This window comes from Perissodus microlepis, chromosome 22, assembly GCF_051167445.1.
Source record: "Perissodus microlepis isolate ML-2025 ecotype Zambia chromosome 22, ASM5116744v1, whole genome shotgun sequence".
In the NCBI taxonomy this organism is placed as follows: Eukaryota; Metazoa; Chordata; class Actinopteri; order Cichliformes; family Cichlidae; genus Perissodus; species Perissodus microlepis.
In genome coordinates this window covers 27,629,868-27,652,020 of record NC_140481.1, presented here as the reverse complement: position 1 = coordinate 27,652,020, position 22,153 = coordinate 27,629,868, and the positions used below count along the sequence as shown (strand labels likewise).

Below are 22,153 nucleotides of genomic sequence, written 5' to 3'. Positions count from 1 at the left end.
GGCTATGACTAAAGTAAACCCTGAATAATATTAAAAATACATATTTTTTAGACAGTAAAATATTAAAATTTAAAGGAAACCGTGGCGATATGAATATAACAACGTTTTTTTCTCAAACATGTTTGCAGCTTTGAGAGAAAACACCACAGTTACCTCAGTTGTGATGCTCCTCTGCTACAGTGCTGTGGGTATTGTGAACAGAGGAGTCTGAGCCTCTGTGCTAACTATGAAATTTCACCACTATTTCCATAACAAGGACCCTCAGTTATATTTCTCACTGACTTTCTGTAATTTAAGCAGCAGCTGTGTCACCCATCAGTTACTGCAGCACCACAGCTCTGTCAGCAGGTACTCGCATCACGTCTTACTTTATATCAGAATCACAGTTTTCTTTCTTCTTGTTTCTGTTAATCATTCCATCATTTGTTTCAGTCCGTCTCCCCTGCAGTGTTCTTCGGTGTGCTCTTCGGCTGCTGCTCCCGTCGGGGGGACGGGCAGTACTGAAAGGAGGCAGACTGACAGGCTGTTTGGCCTCCAGCTGAGAGCGATTGTAGTCTGAGGTCAGAGGTCACAGTCCAGGGAGTCCAAGACAGAAACCCGATCACAACAGAAGGCTAATTATCATGCATTGTAGCTGGCCTCCTGCTGGGACTGCATTCGCTTTCACCAGCAGGCCACAGTGAAGCTTCTGGACCAACTGCATTTAAAACAGGGTGAGACGCATGTGAGCAGAAACACTTGTTATTAAATTATGCACTTACACTCAGAGTTAGAAATCAAATCTTTGTATTAGAGGAAAAGAGTATAACAAACTATAAATCAAGCTAATTTGCACATTTTATTCTGCTTTTCTCATCAAAAAAAATTATAATGCAAGAAAAATATCCAAATATTAACAGAAAAAACTCAAACCAAACTCTTACTCTCACCACCCCTCTGTAAAAATCAATATTTAATATCAATGACTTACATGAAAAATACAGTTAATAAAATGATAAGAAAATAAGTGAGCACTATTGCATATAAACCTGACTAGATAAATACACATATACACTTGTGCTAACAATTCAAAAAAACATTTCGTATATTTTATACTCCTCCGTTCCCTTTGTCCTTTTTTCCGGATCCTTGTAGTACTTTGGTAGTAGTATTATGATCTTAGGAGCTGATGTGTCAGTGGAAATGAAAACAACTAAACTGTCACAGCAAATTCAGAAACAAACTAAGCCTGCTCGGTGAAAACATTTATCACAAGGTATCCACAAGTGTTAAACTTAGTACCTGAACACAGAAACAGCAGATAAGAAAACAGCTTTTCACAGGGTTCCATTTGGAAGTAATGAACATGATGTATTGAGATAAACAATTTGACTATTATTATGCTGTTTGATGATTAAACTCAGTTGACCCATCATAGCAGGCTGGAGCCCAACAATGATAGGAATTAGGAACCCCAGAGTCTAGATGGTGGTAATGAAGATGAAGGGGGGATGATAGAAAAGCAGTGAGATTTACAGTAGACAGAATAGCGGCTGATTGGCTCACAGACGGTGGGCAAGAAAAAGACTGGAGTAATGATTGAGTTTGCAAGCGTGGGAAAGTGGAAGTGATGAAGAGAACAGACTAGCAGCTCAAACACCCAGGAAAGCAGGCGGATGACTGATTACAGCTCTTCCTTATTGAACTTACGCATAAGCTTCATTTAGATTCATGCTTGTATATGTTTATGTTAAGAATACATATTCTTACCCAAGGTGGCATGCTGTGGCTTTTACAGAAATGCAAGCGGAGATGACCACCTCAATTTTTAGAAGCACTCCTTTAATAAAAGTAGCAATGAAACCACCTTACTACACATGAATCTATTATTGGCAAATTGCACTTAAAATATCAAGAGTATTCTGCAGAACATTGTTTCCCATCGGTGTTATACAGTTATAAGGTTGGTCTGCATTTAAATGCTTCAAATGCTGTTTGATCAACAGTAATGTATTATAATCTTAAATGATGATAAATGATGATAAATGATGGTAAATGATGGTAAATGACTTGTCAAGGGGTTTTTAAAATGACTCGATTAGATGTTAAATAAATTGAAACTGAAAATGCTACGTCCAGATGAACAAAATCTACTTTTAGGGACTTACACAACAGTAACCAAGTATTTTCTGCCTGCGATCCATACAGCATGACCCGCAGAGAGAAAGAAGCTTGTGATGAAATATTCACTTTCCAATACAGTGATGGCATGCTCCTTGAAAGCCTTTACAATTATATCATCTGTATATTCATAGTCTAATTCCATGAATGTCAGTATGACATCTGGCTCTTTCCATTTCTGTATTAAAGAGCTGTAAACCATATCACCGTCACGGTTTGGCATGGCAAACCGTGGGGGGTGTGGGGAAGGAGGACCCAGGCGCAGTGCTCTATGTACAAGCAGTGCGTTTATTTACAGTGTGAGGAAATAACAATAAATCCCCGTGGTTTCCCCTGACTCCCGTGTCGTGTCTCTCCGTGACCAGTCCGTGTCTCAGCACTCCTCGTGCTGGCTGCTGTCTGGCGCTCCACACTTCTCCTGGGGACACAATAGACGCAGCCGTCAGGACACATAACCGCCGGGCATACACACACTAACTCAGTTCAACTGGATGACTAACGTGGAGACTCGTGCTATGATCCCGCGTCGGTGGGAGCTCCAAGACTCTCCTAAGTAGCTCCCCCGACGAGGCCTGATCAGCAGCAGGTGTGTGGCCAGACCGTCAGCAGGGCCACACCCACCAGGCCTGAAGGCACCCACTGAAACACATACACACACACACGCAAACAGGGAGAAGGACAGCAACACCAAATATACATACAATAATAATAATATAATTCATAACTGCTCAGGGATCCTGGGTCGCTCAGACCCAGGACCCTGACAATCACTGATGAGTATCACATTATCAACTTTGATTTTTTTAAGTCTAGGCCAGATTTTTATGAACAGCCGTTGGGTGATGGCATCAACTTTTTCAGTAGAGGAAGGTGAACTGGCATTTTTAATGACACGTGTCACCACCTTCTTGATACAGGTTTCCACAGATAACCTGTAATTTTCAACCTCTTCAGCATCACACAGGGCTGGATTCTGCATAGTGTCGATCAGGTGAGTTTTAATGATATCGACCATCAGTTTTCTCAACACTGGGTCCTCGTCGTTCAGTAACATCAGTAAATGTTTTTCTTTACAGAATGTTTTCTGACGTAGCTCTTTGTAAATGGCCCGATTGAGATCTTTCAGTTTTGTTTTTTTTTCATGTATATGCAGATCTTTGATCCTGCTGTCAGACAACACGTTTTTTTTTGTTTTGTTTTTTTGTGTCCCGTTTGGATCTTTAGCCATCAGAATTGTTGTCTTAAGGCCAAGAAAGATGCCAAGCGGATTTATTTTACCAAGTGGATCATCATGGCCTTGCCATATTGGTCCATTTGATTGACCTTTATTATAAATACAACACGTGTTTTAACAGATACCTGTGGAGTTTTTTTTTTTTAGAAGGTTTGTAGTGCGAATTCTTTGCAGCCTGTGTGAGCACAGCATCAGTGAGTGCGCTCACACGTTCTTCTTCATCATCATCATCGCTGACACTAATGCCAGATGATGATTTTTTCTCCAGTATTGGAAATATATTAGTTTTAAATTCTTCTAAACGTGTTTCAGACATGGCTTTAGTTTGTTCGTCCTCGTCATCCTCGGCTCTAACGCACCACGAGAAGAACCTTGCCAGTAGGCTTTTTTTACGGAAGAGGTGATCTTCAAATATGGAAATGATCACCTCTAGGTACGGCTGACCTACGCCTAGCGCAATGATCACGAGATCAGGGTTAATGTCCAGCCGCTTTGTGATGTCTTTAAAAATCACCTTTTCAAGTTTTTTAATCCCCCTGTGTGTGATTTTGAGAGGTTTTTGCTCAACTTGTGCCCACAGAGCTGTGAAGAGGCGCTGCTGAATCATTTCCGATGGCGACACCTTTGCCTCTTTGGAGGCACGTGTAATAACAGCATTTATTAGCTCTTTAACGAGCAGCTGTTCTTCTGACACCGGAGGTTCCTGGAGATCAACTGACTCTGGATCCCCCGGATTCTGTTGCTGGTTGCATGACGGAGGGCAGCACACACAGTGCTTCGATTTCCCCTCGTCGCTCTGTAAAATGTTTACGCCAGGGACGACACCACATTCAGAGTCGTCTTTAGTGGCGCAGCTTTGAATCGCATCGGTTGTTTCAATGGCAGAATTCATATTTTCAAATGATATAATTTTTTTACAATCTGGACTTGATTCTGTATTTTGTGTAAATTGCTGAGTTTGTGTCTTAGACATTAACGCCTCTTACTAAACTTACCTTGTAACTAACCCTGTTTAAATGGTTGTACTTAAGGCTTTTACCAAGGTGATGTCACACAAGACATGAAAGGATCAAAGGGATTCTAGCGCTAAGCCCCGCCCACATCCGATATGACGGCGACGTGACGTTACCCTAGCGACCGCTATACAATGGCGATCCTCAGTTGTTGGGATTGAGTGAAACTTCTTTGAATGTCAAACATGTAACCTGCTGGTCCACTGCTTTAACCCACAGCAAATACTGTTAAAATCCTTCCTTTAAAGTTAGAATGTCAAGCGACCCCCCCTCCAACCCTCACCCACTGTGTTGTTGTTGGGTTTACCGTGACGGCTGGTAAGCTATGCTAATGTAACTGTTTATGTAGCTTCACTCATTCACCTGCAGACACAGACGGCTATCAGAATGGTCACACGTCTTCTTAGAGGACGTTACAGGTGAACACGCGCGGTGAGTTACAGCCAGCGAGGAGTCACGCAGAGGAGTCAAATCTAAATTGCCCATTGTTTTTAGAAAAATCTAAATTGCCCATTGGTATGAGTGAATGTGAGTACGAATGTTTAGCCCTGTGACAGACTAGCGACCTGTCCAGGGCGTACCCTGCCTCTCGCCCTGAGATAGCTGCCATAGGCTCCAGCGCCCCCTGCGACCCTGAAAAGGAAAAGCGGAAGTTAGGGGTGGGCAACTCCAGGCCTCGAGGGCCGGTGTCCCTGCAGGTTTTAGATGTGTCCTTGAACCAACACAGCTGATATAAATGGCTAAATTAGCTCCTGAAAATGTCCTGAAGTTCTCCAGAGGCCTGGTAACGAACTAATCATGTGATTCAGGTTTGTTGACCCAAGGTGAGATCTAAAACCTGCAGGACACCGGCCCTCGGGGCCTGGAATTGCCCATCCCTGGCGTAAGTGAATAGATGGATAGATACATACACATATACACTGTGCTAACAATTCAAGAAACATTTGGAATATTTTATATCCCTCCCCTCTTCGTCCCTTTTTCCATGTCCTTGTAGTACTTCTATTTTGTGCCCACAGAGCTGTGAAGAGGCGCTGCTTAATCTGCAACAGCATCCTGCCATGCGATTGAATTCGTCCCTAACCTTTGGGAACCCTCACATAAATTTTATCGAATGGAAAAAGGTTAGCTTTCATCCTCCAGCTTCACTGTGTTTATGTTATGCTAACATAGCTGTATCGCTAGTGATCTCGTAGTACATCATTATTTACCAGCTAGTCCAACCTCAGTAACCCTAAAAAAAGTCAAGGTTGTTTAGTTTTCTGTCTTCATTTATGTTGGAAGTGATAGCAGAGCTGTACGTTTAAATTTTTTCAAAGAGTCTCTCAGTCAGAACATTATATATTATGTTTAGGTGGAAACTAGCGAGCTAACTTCTAACTCCGTTAATTAAAAGAATTCTGTTTTCATGGATGCCTGGATGTTAAACTTAATTGTTACACCTTGTAAAGTAGCAACGCTGATCATTTTATTAAATATGAAAGAATTTAGACCGTTTTTACCTCTCAGTGATGCCGCAGTGTTCCTTTGACTTCGGGACCTGAAGTAGACAAAGGTTTGAACCCAGATTACTCCGCGAGGCTCCTGACTACGGTAGCCATAATGTTCTGACCATCCATCAAACGGTGCAGCTTCGTAGCTTACCAAAGTCGTATTAACACAATTTTTGACAGATTTTTGAGCACCGTGTAGCACATAAAATCGGTTCCAGGTCAATAAGCATAACCAGAATTCATACATAAGGCGCACCGGATTATAAGGCGCACTGTCAGTTTTTGAGAAAATTAAAGGATTGAGTGCGCCTTATAGTCTGAAAATTACAGTACAAATTTTATGTCACATTTGATCTCTGTGAGGTCAGAGGTCAAATTTACAAATTAATACCTCTTATCTGTGACCTACTCCTACATAAGGTTTGTGTAATCAGAGTAAAACGTCTGTGCAATGTTTTAATACAATAGTTGCTACTAAAATCTTTGATCTTGAAAACAATGACAAGCACACGTGTTCAGTCTAAGCTGAAAAATGTATACATTTGTGTGACAATGAAAACACGCAGAATTCACAATATAATCTTTTTTGGATCTTTTTATTGATTAAAAATAAATTTAGAGTGCCCAATACGATAAGTTGTGTATTAGATGGCACAAAACAAAACCCCAATAATTTGACAATTCCCTCTGAGCAAGCACTAGGCGACGGTGGGGAGTAAAAACTTCCTTTTAACAGGGAGAAAACTCCGGCAGAACCAGGCTTGGTGAGGAACGGCCATCTGCCTCGACCGGTCAAGGGTTTTTTAAAAATGACTCGATTAGATGTTAAATGAATTGAAACTGAAAATGCTACGTCCAGATGAACAAAATCTACTTTTAGGGACTTACACAACAGTAACCAAGTATTTTCTGCCTGCGATCCATACAGCATGACCCGCAGAGAGAAAGAAGCTTGTCATGAAATGTTCACTTTCCAATACAGTGATGGCATGCTCCTTGAAAACCTTTACAATGATATCATCTGCATATTCATGGTCTAATTCCATGAATGTCAGTATGACATCTGGCTCTTTCCATTTCTGTATTAAAGAGCTGTAAACCATATCACTGATGAATATCACATTATCAACTTTGATCTTTTTAAGTCTAGGCCAGATTTTTATGAACAGCCGTTGGGTGATGGCATCAACTTTTTCAGTACAGGAAGGTGAACTGGCATTTTTAATGACACGTGTCACCACCTTCTTGATACAGGTTTCCACAGATAACCTGTAATTTTCAGCCTCTTCAGCATCACACAGGGCTGGATTCTGCATATTCTCGATCAGGTGATTTTTAATGATATCGACCGTCAGTTTTCTCAACACTGGGTCCTCGTCGTTCAATAACATCAGTAAATGTTTTTCTTTACAGAATGTTTTCTGACGTAGCTCTTTGTAAATGGCCCTTTCGAGATCTTTTAGTTTTTTTTTCATGGATGTGCAGATCTTTGATTTTGTCGTCAGACAACAGGTGTTTTTTTAAAGATACCTGTGGAGTTTTTTTAGAAGGTTTGTAGTGCGATTTCTTTGTAGCCCGTGTGAGCACAGCATGAACACTGTAAAAAAAATAAATAGAAAAATAAAAAATTGTTGCGAAAACTTAAACTCAAGGCAACCCACTGCATTTACGTTTTTAGGTTCTGATGGATAACTTAGTTGAAGCAACTTTTCTGCTAAACTTGAAACCTACCATTTTGTTATAAAAGCACATTAAGTGTTGTTGCTAAAAAAAAAAAAAAAACACCTTAAGAAATAAGATGTTAAAATTAGTTATTCCAGATAATTGCTCATGGATTTGTCAGGGTTTTTTTTAAAGTAATTTTGATGCAAAACCAATGTAGCACACTTATGACAACATTTATAACAAAAAGTGGCATGAGTGGGATGAGAGTTGAACTGTCCGTCATGACCTGCCATCTGCCAAAACCAAAACTAACAATTTTTATATCAATTTGGGAACTTCAGGTTCATGCACAAGTCTTGCAAACAAAGTTATATGGTACTATTTACCTAAAAATGCAGCCAAGGCCTCAGGCGTGTTTTATATAACCATCTAAATCTATTTACAGAACAATCAGGTGTTCTGCATCAAATAAGAAGGCACACAAATTATTTGTACCGGTCCAAAAAAATAGTTTGTGTTCAGTATAAGACAGAAGAGAACAGCACAGGCCTAAACCCTGCAGGTCTGACAACAGGAGGTGTATCAGTCCTGTTTTCCATGTGGGAACAGCGTTTACACTAGAATCTGCTTTTGATGGCTTTTTTGGAGCAAACGTGACATTCAGCAGTATAACTGACACACAATACAAAACAATAACTACACTACACACTAACTCTAGCCTCCAAACACGCTAAACATCACTAATGTCTCACATATGAAAACTTGCGCTCTCTTTCTTTTGCTCGCCCGCTTTCCGTCGCGGGTGTCACTCCTAAAACTGCCCCTTCTCACTAAACAACCAAGTGCCGCATGTTGCCATATCATTCTTTTGATTGGCTGACATGGTAAATTCTAACACCAATCCGGTTGTTCAGTCTGACGTCACTAGCCGTGTCTGGACCTAAACTCCGCTGCACGTCCATATATCAAACGATCACTATGGCATTACTGAGAGTTGAAAAACTGTCTAAAGTCTTTCATCTTTAATAAAATGATCAGAGTTCTGCTCTACCAGGTGTAACAATTGAGTTTAACATCCAGGCATCCATGAAAACGGAATTTATGACATTTAACGGAGTTAGAAGTTAGCAGGGAGTTAGCTCGCTAGCTTCTATCTAAATACAATATAGCATGTCCCGACTGCGGGGTTTTGGAAACAAATTAAAACGTACAGCTCTGTTATCACTTCCAGCATAAATGAAGACAGGAAACTAAACAGCAGTGACGTTTGTAGGGTTACTGAAGTTGGGCTAGCTGGTATATAATGATGTGCTACGTGACCGCAAGATACACAGCTATGTTAGCATAACATAAACAAGCTAACTTTTTTTTCCACTCGATAAAAGTTAATGTGAGTGTTCTCGGTGGAGGACTCCACCACCCCGTTCACACAGAAACTAAACCACATTTTATTGGCTAAATATGATTTGAACAAATTAAACAACATGGCAGCGGGCGCCCCCGAAATTAATTATTTTTTATTTTTTTTATTTTAAAAAGCGCCGGGGGGGTTGCCGCTGTTGGTCGTCAGCAATGAGCGAGCTAGCTTATTTTGTCGGGTTTCTTTCGTTCGGTGGTATGGCGAACACCCCCTACATGAAATACACGTAGGGGGTGTCGCGGAGGCTTATCAGACATGAGCGCGCCTGTTTGGTAGGGATGCTTGTCGGATTTACATCGTTTTGTGACATGGCGATTTTTATACGAAAACTTTAAAGCACTATTTCATGATGGAAAACATTAAAGTTGCTCACGAGGGCATTCAAGCAGCACGATTGCGTAAAACAGTCTAGGGGGAATTTTAAATGAGGTAGTAAACACATATAAATGCACATTAAAAGAAACAGTACTTGCCTTCAGAAAGTTGAGATGAACACCTTAGCTGCATCCAGCTCCTGGCGTAAAAAGCCTCGTCTTCGCATTAAGGCAGACGGCCAGGTGGCTTTCAGTCCTTGCAAAAGTGCAATTAGACCCCGTAGTATCCAAAAATATGACATGCGCATGCGTGGTCAGGCACAGAAAGGCGCCAACAGCTTCAACTCATGTAAAGCTTGAATTCATTTATTTTGCCAGCAATAAATTTCATCTGAGACCAACTTTTGCTCCAAAACGTTAAAGGATTAGTTGAAACCCTTAATGTATTTGAGTTTATGGGGCAACTCAGCTTTTATTGTTGAATTGTGAAAGAAATGACTGAAAGCAAGTTTGATTTTTTACAGTGAATGAGTGCGCTGACACTAATGCCAGATGATGATTTTTTTTTCTCCAGTATTGGAAATATATTACTTTTAAATTCTTCTAAACGTGTTTCAGAAATTGCTTTAGCTTCTGCGTCTTCATCATCCTTGGCTCTAACGCACCATGAAAAGAACCTTGCCAGTAGGTTTCTTTTTTTACGGAAGAGGTGATCTTCAAATATGGAAATGATCACCTCTAGGTACGGCTGACCTACGGCTAGCGCAATGATCACAAGATCCAAAGTCGTATTAAAACAATTTTTGACAGATTTTTGAGCACCGTGTAGCACATAAAATCGGTTCCAGGTCAATAAGCACAACCAGAATTCATACATAAGGCGCACCGGATTATAAGGCGCACTGTCAGTTTTTGAGAAAATTAAAGGATTTTGAGTGCGCCTTATGGTCTCAAAATTACAGTACAAATATTCTGTCACATTTGATCTCTGTGAGGTCAGAGGTCAAATTTACAAATGAATACCTCTTATTTGTGACCTACTCCTACATAAGGTTTGTGTAATCAGAGTAAAATGTCTGTGCAATGTTTTAATACAATAGTTGCTACTAAAATCTTTGATTTTGAAAAGAATGACAAACAAACACGTTCAGTCTAAGCTGAAAATGTATACATTTGTGTGACAATGAAAACACGCAGAATTCACAATATAATCTTTTTTGGATCTTTTTATTGATTAAAAATAAATTTAGAGTGCCCAATACGATAAGTTGTGTATTAGATGGCACAAAACAAAACCCCAATAATTTGACAATTCCCTCTGAGCAAGCACTAGGCGACAGTGGGGAGTAAAAACTTCCTTTTAACAGGGAGAAAACTCCGGCAGAACCAGGCTCAGTGAGGAACGGCCATCTGCCTCGACCGGTCAAGGGTTTTTAAAATGACTCGATTAGATGTTAAATAAATTGAAACTGAAAATGTTACGTCCAGATGAACAAAATCTACTTTTAGGGACTTACACAACAGTAACCAAGTATTTTCTGCCTGCGATCCATACAGCATGACCCGCAGAGAGAAAGAAGCTTGTCATGAAATGTTCACTTTCCAATACAGTGATGGCATGCTCCTTGAAAACCTTTACAATGATATCATCTGCATATTCATGGTCTAATTCCATGAATGTCAGTATGACATCTGGCTCTTTCCATTTCTGTATTAAAGAGCTGTAAACCATATCACTGATGAACATCACATTATCAACTTTGATTTTTTTAAGTCTAGGCCAGATTTTTATGAACAGCCGTTGGGTGATGGCATCAACTTTTTCAGTAGAGGAAGGTGAACTGGCATTTTTAATGACACGTGTCACCACCTTCTTGATACAGGTTTCCACAGATAACCTGTAATTTTCAGCCTCTTCAGCATCACACAGGGCTGGATTCTGCATAGTGTCGATCAGGTGATTTTTAATGATATCGACCGTCAGTTTTCTCAACACTGGGTCCTCGTCGTTCAGTAACATCAGTAAATGTTTTTCTTTACAGAATGTTTTCTGACGTAGCTCTTTGTAAATGGCCCGGTCGAGATCTTTCAGTTTTTTTTCATGTATATGCAGATCTTTGATCCTGCTGTCAGACAACACGTGTTTTAACAGATACCTGTGGAGTTTTTTAGAAGGTTTGTAGTGCGAATTCTTTGCAGCCTGTGTGAGCACAGCATCAATGAGTGCGCTCACACGTTCTTCTTCATCATCATCATAATCGCTGACACTAATGCCAGATGATGATTTTTTCTCCAGTATCCGAAATATATTAGTTTTAAATTCTTCTAAACGTGTTTCAGACATGGCTTTAGTTTGTTCGTCCTCGTCATCCTCGGCTTTAACGCACCACGAGAAGAACCTTGCCAGTAGGCTTTTTTTACGGAAGAGGTGATCTTCAAATATGGAAATGATCACCTCTAGGTACGGCTGACCTACGCCTAGCGCAATGATCACGAGATCAGGGTTAATGTCCAGCCGCTTTGTGATGTCTTTAAAAATCACCTTTTCAAGTTTTTTAATCCCCCTGTGTGTGATTTTGAGAGGTTTTTGCTCAACTTGTGCCCACAGAGCTGTGAAGAGGCGCTGCTGAATCATTTCCGATGGCGACACCTTTGCCTCTTTGGAGGCACGTGTAATAACAGCATTTATTAGCTCTTTAACGAGCAGCTGTTCTTTTGACACCGGAGGTTCCTGGAGATCAACTGACTCTGGATCCCCCGGATTCTGTTGCTGGTTGCATGACGGAGGGCAGCACACACAGTGCTTCGATTTCCCCTCGTCGCTCTGTAAAATGTTTACGCCAGGGACGACACTACATTCAGAGTCGTCTTCAGTGGCGCAGCTTTGAATCGCATCGGTTGTTTCAATGGCAGAATTCATATTTTCAAATGATATAATTTTTTTACAATCTGGACTTGATTCTGTATTTTGTGTAAATTGCTGAGTTTGTGTCTTAGACATTAACGCCTCTTACTAAACTTACCTTGTAACTAACCCTGTGTAAATGATTCTATTTATAGGCTTTTACCAAGGTGATGTCACGCAAGACATGAAAGGATCAAAGGGATTCTAGCGCTAAGCCCCGCCCACATTCGATATAACGGCGACGTGACGTTACCCTAGCGACCGTTATACAATGACGATCCTCAGTTGTTGGGATTGAGTGAAACTTCTTTGGATTCAATCATGTAGCCTGCTGGTCCACTGCTTTAACCCACAGCAAATACTGTTAAAATCCTTCCTTTAAAGTTAGAATGTCAAGCGACCCCCCCTCCGACCCTCACCCAATGTGTTGTTGTTGGGTTTACCGTGACGGCTGGTAAGCTATGCTAATTTAACTGTTTATGTAGCTTCACTCATTCACCTGCAGACACAGACGGCTATCAGAATGGTCACACGTCTTCTTAGAGGACGTTACAGGTGAACACGCGCGGTGAGTTACAGCCAGCGAGGAGTCACGCAGTTTTTGCGTGCATGTCTGTGCTCGTGGACATTTGTGAGCAGAAACACTTATTATTAAATTATGCACTTACTCTCAGAGTTAGAAATGAAATATTTCTATTAGAGGGAAGGAGTATAACAAACTATAAATTAAGCTAATTTGCACATTTTATTCTGCTTTTCTAATCAAAAAATTGTTAATGCAAGAAAAATATCCAAATATTAACAGGAAAATCTCAAACCAAACTCTTACCACCCCTCTGTAAAATCAATATTTAATATCAGTGACTTACATGAAATACAGTTAAGTAATAAAATGAAAGAACACAAGTGAGCACTACTGCATATAAATCCGACTAGATACATACACATATACACTTGTGCTAACAATTCAAGAAACATTTGGTATATTTTATATCCCCCCTCTGTCCTTTTTTCCGGATCCTTGTAGTACTTTGGTAGTAGTATTGTGGTCTTAGGAGCTGATGTGTCAGTGGAAATGAAAACAGCTAAACTGTGACAGCAAAATGTTAAGAATACATATTCTTACCCAAGGTGGCATGCTGTGGCTTTTACAGAAATGCAAGCGGAGATGACCACCTCAATTTTTAGAAGCACTCCTTTAATAAAAGTAGCAATGAAACCACCTTACTACACATGAATCTGTATTATTGGCAAATTGCTCTTAAAGTATCAAGAGTATTCTGCAGAACACATTGTTCCCCATCGGTGTTATACAGTTATAAGGTTGGTCTGAATTTAAATGCTTCATATGCTGTTTGAGCTACAGCAGGGGTCCCCAATCCCAGTCCAAGAGGGATGGTTTCCTGCAGGTTTTAGATGTGTCCTTGATCCACCACAGCTGATTTAAATGGATAAATTACCTTCTCAACACGTCTTGAAGTTCTCCAGAGGCCTGGTAACGAACTAATCATGTGATTCAGGTGTGTTGACCCAGGGTGAGATCTAAAACCTGCAGGGACACCGGCCCTCGCGGACTGGGATTGGGGACCCCTGATCTACAGTAATGTATTATATTCTAAAATGATGATAAATGATAAAAAATGAAGGTGTTGGCAAAACAGCTGGTTAAACTATCTTCAGCTAAAAAACTTCTGCTAAAGTAGACAGTGAATAATTTTTTTTTTGTAAATGTGTTTTTATATTTATATATATTAATTATTATATTGATGAATTAATTCATTACTGCCATTGTTTGTATTGGCAAAATTTAGTAGATTACATACCAATATATGTGGACAGCCCGTTCTCATTCCCGACGTGTAACGTACCGACGATTAGTCGCGCTCCAAGGTGTCCCATAGACACGTGAAAGGTAACCTTCCGCATCCATTTGATACGCGCCGGATTGTGGATGATATCCAATAGAATGACGCTCCCGGTGTAATACACGTTCCAGCTGTGTATTCCAGCCATAACCCTAACCTTAATCCTAACCCGCATCATAACCTAATCGTGTTAGATAGTGTTTTCCAAAGCAATTACAGTAAAATAAACATACATGTGTCGATTGATTCGAAATGGTTCTCATGTTTCCTCATTTTTCCGAACAAGTAACATAGGGACATGTTGGGTGGCCAAAAGCGTAACATACTGACGATTTGTCACCTAGTGTAACATTTTACACTTTGAGAGTGAGAACGTGTTGATGTGGATTCTTAATATGAAATTATAGTTTACATACAAATATCCTGTCACATTTGATCTCTGTGAGGTCAGAGGTCAAATTTACAAATTAATACCTCTTATCTGTGACCTACTCCTACATAAGGTTTGTGTAATCAGAGTAAAACGTCTGTGCAATGTTTTAATACAATAGTTGCTACTAAAATCTTTGATTTGAAAAGAATGACAAACAAACATGTTCAGTCTAAGCTGAAAATGTATACATTTGTGTGACAATGAAAACACGCAGAATTCACAATATAATCTTTTTTGGATCTTTTTATTGATTAAAAATAAATTTAGAGTGCCCAATACGATAAGTTGTGTATTAGATGGCACAAAACAAAACCCCAATAATTTGACAATTCCCTCTGAGCAAGCACTAGGCGACGGTGGGGAGTAAAAACTTCCTTTTAACAGGGAGAAAACTCCGGCAGAACCAGGCTCAGTGAGGAACGGCCATCTGCCTCGACCGGTCAAGGGTTTTTAAAATGACTCGATTAGATGTTAAATAAATTGAAACTGAAAATGTTACGTCCAGATGAACAAAATCTACTTTTAGGGACTTACACAACAGTAACCAAGTATTTTCTGCCTGCGATCCATACAGCATGACCCGCAGAGAGAAAGAAGCTTGTCATGAAATGTTCACTTTCCAATACAGTGATGGCATGCTCCTTGAAAACCTTTACAATGATATCATCTGCATATTCATGGTCTAATTCCATGAATGTCAGTATGACATCTGGCTCTTTCCATTTCTGTATTAAAGAGCTGTAAACCATATCACTGATGAACATCACATTATCAACTTTGATTTTTTTAAGTCTAGGCCAGATTTTTATGAACAGCCGTTGGGTGATGGCATCAACTTTTTCAGTAGAGGAAGGTGAACTGGCATTTTTAATGACACGTGTCACCACCTTCTTGATACAGGTTTCCACAGATAACCTGTAATTTTCAGCCTCTTCAGCATCACACAGGGCTGGATTCTGCATAGTGTCGATCAGGTGATTTTTAATGATATCGACCGTCAGTTTTCTCAACACTGGGTCCTCGTCGTTCAGTAACATCAGTAAATGTTTTTCTTTACAGAATGTTTTCTGACGTAGCTCTTTGTAAATGGCCCGGTCGAGATCTTTCAGTTTTTTTTCATGTATATGCAGATCTTTGATCCTGCTGTCAGACAACACGTGTTTTAACAGATACCTGTGGAGTTTTTTAGAAGGTTTGTAGTGCGAATTCTTTGCAGCCTGTGTGAGCACAGCATCAATGAGTGCGCTCACACGTTCTTCTTCATCATCATCATAATCGCTGACACTAATGCCAGATGATGATTTTTTCTCCAGTATCCGAAATATATTCGTTTTAAATTCTTCTAAACGTGTTTCAGACATGGCTTTAGTTTGTTCGTCCTCGTCATCCTCGGCTCTAACGCACCACGAGAAGAACCTTGCCAGTAGGCTTTTTTTACGGAAGAGGTGATCTTCAAATATGGAAATGATCACCTCTAGGTACGGCTGACCTACGCCTAGTGCAATGATCACGAGATCAGGGTTAATGTCCAGCCGCTTTGTGATGTCTTTAAAAATCACCTTTTCAAGTTTTTTAATCCCCCTGTGTGTGATTTTGAGAGGTTTTTGCTCAACTTGTGCCCACAGAGCTGTGAAGAGGCGCTGCTGAATCATTTCCGATGGCGACACCTTTGCCTCTTTGGAGGCACGTGTAATAACAGCATTTATTAGCTCTTTAACGAGCAGCTGTTCTTTTGACACCGGAGGTTCCTGGAGATCAACTGACTCTGGATCCCCCGGATTCTGTTGCTGGTTGCATGACGGAGGGCAGCACACACAGTGCTTCGATTTCCCCTCGTCGCTCTGTAAAATGTTTACGCCAGGGACGACACTACATTCAGAGTCGTCTTCAGTGGCGCAGCTTTGAATCGCATCGGTTGTTTCAATGGCAGAATTCATATTTTCAAATGATATAATTTTTTTACAATCTGGACTTGATTCTGTATTTTGTGTAAATTGCTGAGTTTGTGTCTTAGACATTAACGCCTCTTACTAAACTTACCTTGTAACTAACCCTGTGTAAATGATTCTATTTATAGGCTTTTACCAAGGTGATGTCACGCAAGACATGAAAGGATCAAAGGGATTCTAGCGCTAAGCCCCGCCCACATTCGATATAACGGCGACGTGACGTTACCCTAGCGACCGTTATACAATGACGATCCTCAGTTGTTGGGATTGAGTGAAACTTCTTTGGATTCAATCATGTAGCCTGCTGGTCCACTGCTTTAACCCACAGCAAATACTGTTAAAATCCTTCCTTTAAAGTTAGAATGTCAAGCGACCCCCCCTCCGACCCTCACCCACTGTGTTGTTGTTGGGTTTACCGTGACGGCTGGTAAGCTATGCTAATTTAACTGTTTATGTAGCTTCACTCATTCACCTGCAGACACAGACGGCTATCAGAATGGTCACACGTCTTCTTAGAGGACGTTACAAGTGAACACGCGCGGTGAGTTACAGCCAGCGAGGAGTCACGCAGTTTTTGCGTGCATGTCTGTGCTCGTGGACATTTGTGAGCAGAAACACTTATTATTAAATTATGCACTTACTCTCAGAGTTAGAAATGAAATATTTCTATTAGAGGGAAGGAGTATAACAAACTATAAATTAAGCTAATTTGCACATTTTATTCTGCTTTTCTAATCAAAAAATTGTTAATGCAAGAAAAATATCCAAATATTAACAGGAAAATCTCAAACCAAACTCTTACCACCCCTCTGTAAAATCAATATTTAATATCAGTGACTTACATGAAATACAGTTAAGTAATAAAATGAAAGAACACAAGTGAGCACTACTGCATATAAATCCGACTAGATACATACACATATACACTTGTGCTAACAATTCAAGAAACATTTGGTATATTTTATATCCCCCCTCTGTCCTTTTTTCCGGATCCTTGTAGTACTTTGGTAGTAGTATTGTGGTCTTAGGAGCTGATGTGTCAGTGGAAATGAAAACAGCTAAACTGTGACAGCAAAATGTTAAGAATACATATTCTTACCCAAGGTGGCATGCTGTGGCTTTTACAGAAATGCAAGCGGAGATGACCACCTCAATTTTTAGAAGCACTCCTTTAATAAAAGTAGCAATGAAACCACCTTACTACACATGAATCTGTATTATTGGCAAATTGCTCTTAAAGTATCAAGAGTATTCTGCAGAACACATTGTTCCCCATCGGTGTTATACAGTTATAAGGTTGGTCTGAATTTAAATGCTTCATATGCTGTTTGAGCTACAGCAGGGGTCCCCAATCCCAGTCCAAGAGGGATGGTTTCCTGCAGGTTTTAGATGTGTCCTTGATCCACCACAGCTGATTTAAATGGATAAATTACCTTCTCAACACGTCTTGAAGTTCTCCAGAGGCCTGGTAACGAACTAATCATGTGATTCAGGTGTGTTGACCCAGGGTGAGATCTAAAACCTGCAGGGACACCGGCCCTCGCGGACTGGGATTGGGGACCCCTGATCTACAGTAATGTATTATATTCTAAAATGATGATAAATGATAAAAAATGAAGGTGTTGGCAAAACAGCTGGTTAAACTATCTTCAGCTAAAAAACTTCTGCTAAAGTAGACAGTGAATAATTTTTTTTTTGTAAATGTGTTTTTATATTTATATATATTAATTATTATATTGATGAATTAATTCATTACTGCCATTGTTTGTATTGGCAAAATTTAGTAGATTACATACCAATATATGTGGACAGCCCGTTCTCATTCCCGACGTGTAACGTACCGACGATTAGTCGCGCTCCAAGGTGTCCCATAGACACGTGAAAGGTAACCTTCCGCATCCATTTGATACGCGCCGGATTGTGGATGATATCCAATAGAATGACGCTCCCGGTGTAATACACGTTCCAGCTGTGTATTCCAGCCATAACCCTAACCTTAATCCTAACCCGCATCATAACCTAATCGTGTTAGATAGTGTTTTCCAAAGCAATTACAGTAAAATAAACATACACGTGTCGATTGATTCGAAATGGTTCTCATGTTTCCTCATTTTTCCGAACAAGTAACATAGGGACATGTTGGGTGGCCAAAAGCGTAACATACTGACGATTTGTCACCTAGTGTAACATTTTACACTTTGAGAGTGAGAACGTGTTGATGTGGATTCTTAATATGAAATTATAGTTTACATACAAATATCCTTATAGTCTGAAAATTACAGTACAAATATCCTGTCACATTTGATCTCTGTGAGGTCAGAGGTCAAATTTACAAATTAATACCTCTTATCTGTGACCTACTCCTACATAAGGTTTGTGTAATCAGAGTAAAACGTCTGTGCAATGTTTTAATACAATAGTTGCTACTAAAATCTTTGATTTGAAAAGAATGACAAACAAACATGTTCAGTCTAAGCTGAAAATGTATACATTTGTGTGACAATGAAAACACGCAGAATTCACAATATAATCTTTTTTGGATCTTTTTATTGATTAAAAATAAATTTAGAGTGCCCAATACGATAAGTTGTGTATTAGATGGCACAAAACAAAACCCCAATAATTTGACAATTCCCTCTGAGCAAGCACTAGGCGACGGTGGGGAGTAAAAACTTCCTTTTAACAGGGAGAAAACTCCGGCAGAACCAGGCTCAGTGAGGAACGGCCATCTGCCTCGACCGGTCAAGGGTTTTTAAAATGACTCGATTAGATGTTAAATAAATTGAAACTGAAAATGTTACGTCCAGATGAACAAAATCTACTTTTAGGGACTTACACAACAGTAACCAAGTATTTTCTGCCTGCGATCCATACAGCATGACCCGCAGAGAGAAAGAAGCTTGTCATGAAATGTTCACTTTCCAATACAGTGATGGCATGCTCCTTGAAAACCTTTACAATGATATCATCTGCATATTCATGGTCTAATTCCATGAATGTCAGTATGACATCTGGCTCTTTCCATTTCTGTATTAAAGAGCTGTAAACCATATCACTGATGAACATCACATTATCAACTTTGATTTTTTTAAGTCTAGGCCAGATTTTTATGAACAGCCGTTGGGTGATGGCATCAACTTTTTCAGTAGAGGAAGGTGAACTGGCATTTTTAATGACACGTGTCACCACCTTCTTGATACAGGTTTCCACAGATAACCTGTAATTTTCAGCCTCTTCAGCATCACACAGGGCTGGATTCTGCATAGTGTCGATCAGGTGATTTTTAATGATATCGACCGTCAGTTTTCTCAACACTGGGTCCTCGTCGTTCAGTAACATCAGTAAATGTTTTTCTTTACAGAATGTTTTCTGACGTAGCTCTTTGTAAATGGCCCGGTCGAGATCTTTCAGTTTTTTTTCATGTATATGCAGATCTTTGATCCTGCTGTCAGACAACACGTGTTTTAACAGATACCTGTGGAGTTTTTTAGAAGGTTTGTAGTGCGAATTCTTTGCAGCCTGTGTGAGCACAGCATCAATGAGTGCGCTCACACGTTCTTCTTCATCATCATCATAATCGCTGACACTAATGCCAGATGATGATTTTTTCTCCAGTATCCGAAATATATTAGTTTTAAATTCTTCTAAACGTGTTTCAGACATGGCTTTAGTTTGTTCGTCCTCGTCATCCTCGGCTCTAACGCACCACGAGAAGAACCTTGCCAGTAGGCTTTTTTTACGGAAGAGGTGATCTTCAAATATGGAAATGATCACCTCTAGGTACGGCTGACCTACGCCTAGTGCAATGATCACGAGATCAGGGTTAATGTCCAGCCGCTTTGTGATGTCTTTAAAAATCACCTTTTCAAGTTTTTTAATCCCCCTGTGTGTGATTTTGAGAGGTTTTTGCTCAACTTGTGCCCACAGAGCTGTGAACAGGCGCTGCTGAATCATTTCCGATGGCGACACCTTTGCCTCTTTGGAGGCACGTGTAATAACAGCATTTATTAGCTCTTTAACGAGCAGCTGTTCTTTTGACACCGGAGGTTCCTGGAGATCAACTGACTCTGGATCCCCCGGATTCTGTTGCTGGTTGCATGACGGAGGGCAGCACACACAGTGCTTCGATTTCCCCTCGTCGCTCTGTAAAATGTTTACGCCAGGGACGACACTACATTCAGAGTCGTCTTCAGTGGCGCAGCTTTGAATCGCATCGGTTGTTTCAATGGCAGAATTCATATTTTCAAATGATATAATTTTTTTACAATCTGGACTTGATTCTGTATTTTGTGTAAATTGCTGAGTTTGTGTCTTAGACATTAACGCCTCTTACTAAACTTACCTTGTAACTAACCCTGTGTAAATGATTCTATTTATAGGCTTTTACCAAGGTGATGTCACGCAAGACATGAAAGGATCAAAGGGATTCTAGCGCTAAGCCCCGCCCACATTCGATATAACGGCGACGTGACGTTACCCTAGCGACCGTTATACAATGACGATCCTCAGTTGTTGGGATTGAGTGAAACTTCTTTGGATTCAATCATGTAGCCTGCTGGTCCACTGCTTTAACCCACAGCAAATACTGTTAAAATCCTTCCTTTAAAGTTAGAATGTCAAGCGACCCCCCCTCCGACCCTCACCCACTGTGTTGTTGTTGGGTTTACCGTGACGGCTGGTAAGCTATGCTAATTTAACTGTTTATGTAGCTTCACTCATTCACCTGCAGACACAGACGGCTATCAGAATGGTCACACGTCTTCTTAGAGGACGTTACAGGTGAACACGCGCGGTGAGTTACAGCCAGCGAGGAGTCACGCAGTTTTTGCGTGCATGTCTGTGCTCGTGGACATTTGTGAGCAGAAACACTTATTATTAAATTATGCACTTACTCTCAGAGTTAGAAATGAAATATTTCTATTAGAGGGAAGGAGTATAACAAACTATAAATTAAGCTAATTTGCACATTTTATTCTGCTTTTCTAATCAAAAAATCGTTAATGCAAGAAAAATATCCAAATATTAACAGGAAAATCTCAAACCAAACTCTTACCACCCCTCTGTAAAATCAATATTTAATATCAGTGACTTACATGAAATACAGTTAAGTAATAAAATGAAAGAACACAAGTGAGCACTACTGCATATAAATCCGACTAGATACATACACATATACACTTGTGCTAACAATTCAAGAAACATTTGGTATATTTTATATCCCCCCTCTGTCCTTTTTTCCGGATCCTTGTAGTACTTTGGTAGTAGTATTGTGGTCTTAGGAGCTGATGTGTCAGTGGAAATGAAAACAGCTAAACTGTGACAGCAAAATGTTAAGAATACATATTCTTACCCAAGGTGGCATGCTGTGGCTTTTACAGAAATGCAAGCGGAGATGACCACCTCAATTTTTAGAAGCACTCCTTTAATAAAAGTAGCAATGAAACCACCTTACTACACATGAATCTGTATTATTGGCAAATTGCTCTTAAAGTATCAAGAGTATTCTGCAGAACACATTGTTCCCCATCGGTGTTATACAGTTATAAGGTTGGTCTGAATTTAAATGCTTCATATGCTGTTTGAGCTACAGCAGGGGTCCCCAATCCCAGTCCAAGAGGGATGGTTTCCTGCAGGTTTTAGATGTGTCCTTGATCCACCACAGCTGATTTAAATGGATAAATTACCTTCTCAACACGTCTTGA

General features: G+C 40.1%; 1 long non-coding RNA gene across 1 annotated transcript; it reads right to left on the bottom strand.

Moving 5' to 3' along the window:
* Window positions 1-899: 899 nt before the first annotated feature.
* On the bottom strand, window positions 900-9,570 carry LOC146363388 (uncharacterized). Its single transcript, XR_014799289.1, has 3 exons — window positions 9,459-9,570; window positions 2,661-5,040; window positions 900-2,578 (listed from the first exon to the last, which is right to left on the bottom strand). It is a non-coding gene; the product is annotated as an uncharacterized LOC146363388 (long non-coding RNA).
* Between the last annotated feature and the right edge of the window lie 12,583 nt (window positions 9,571-22,153).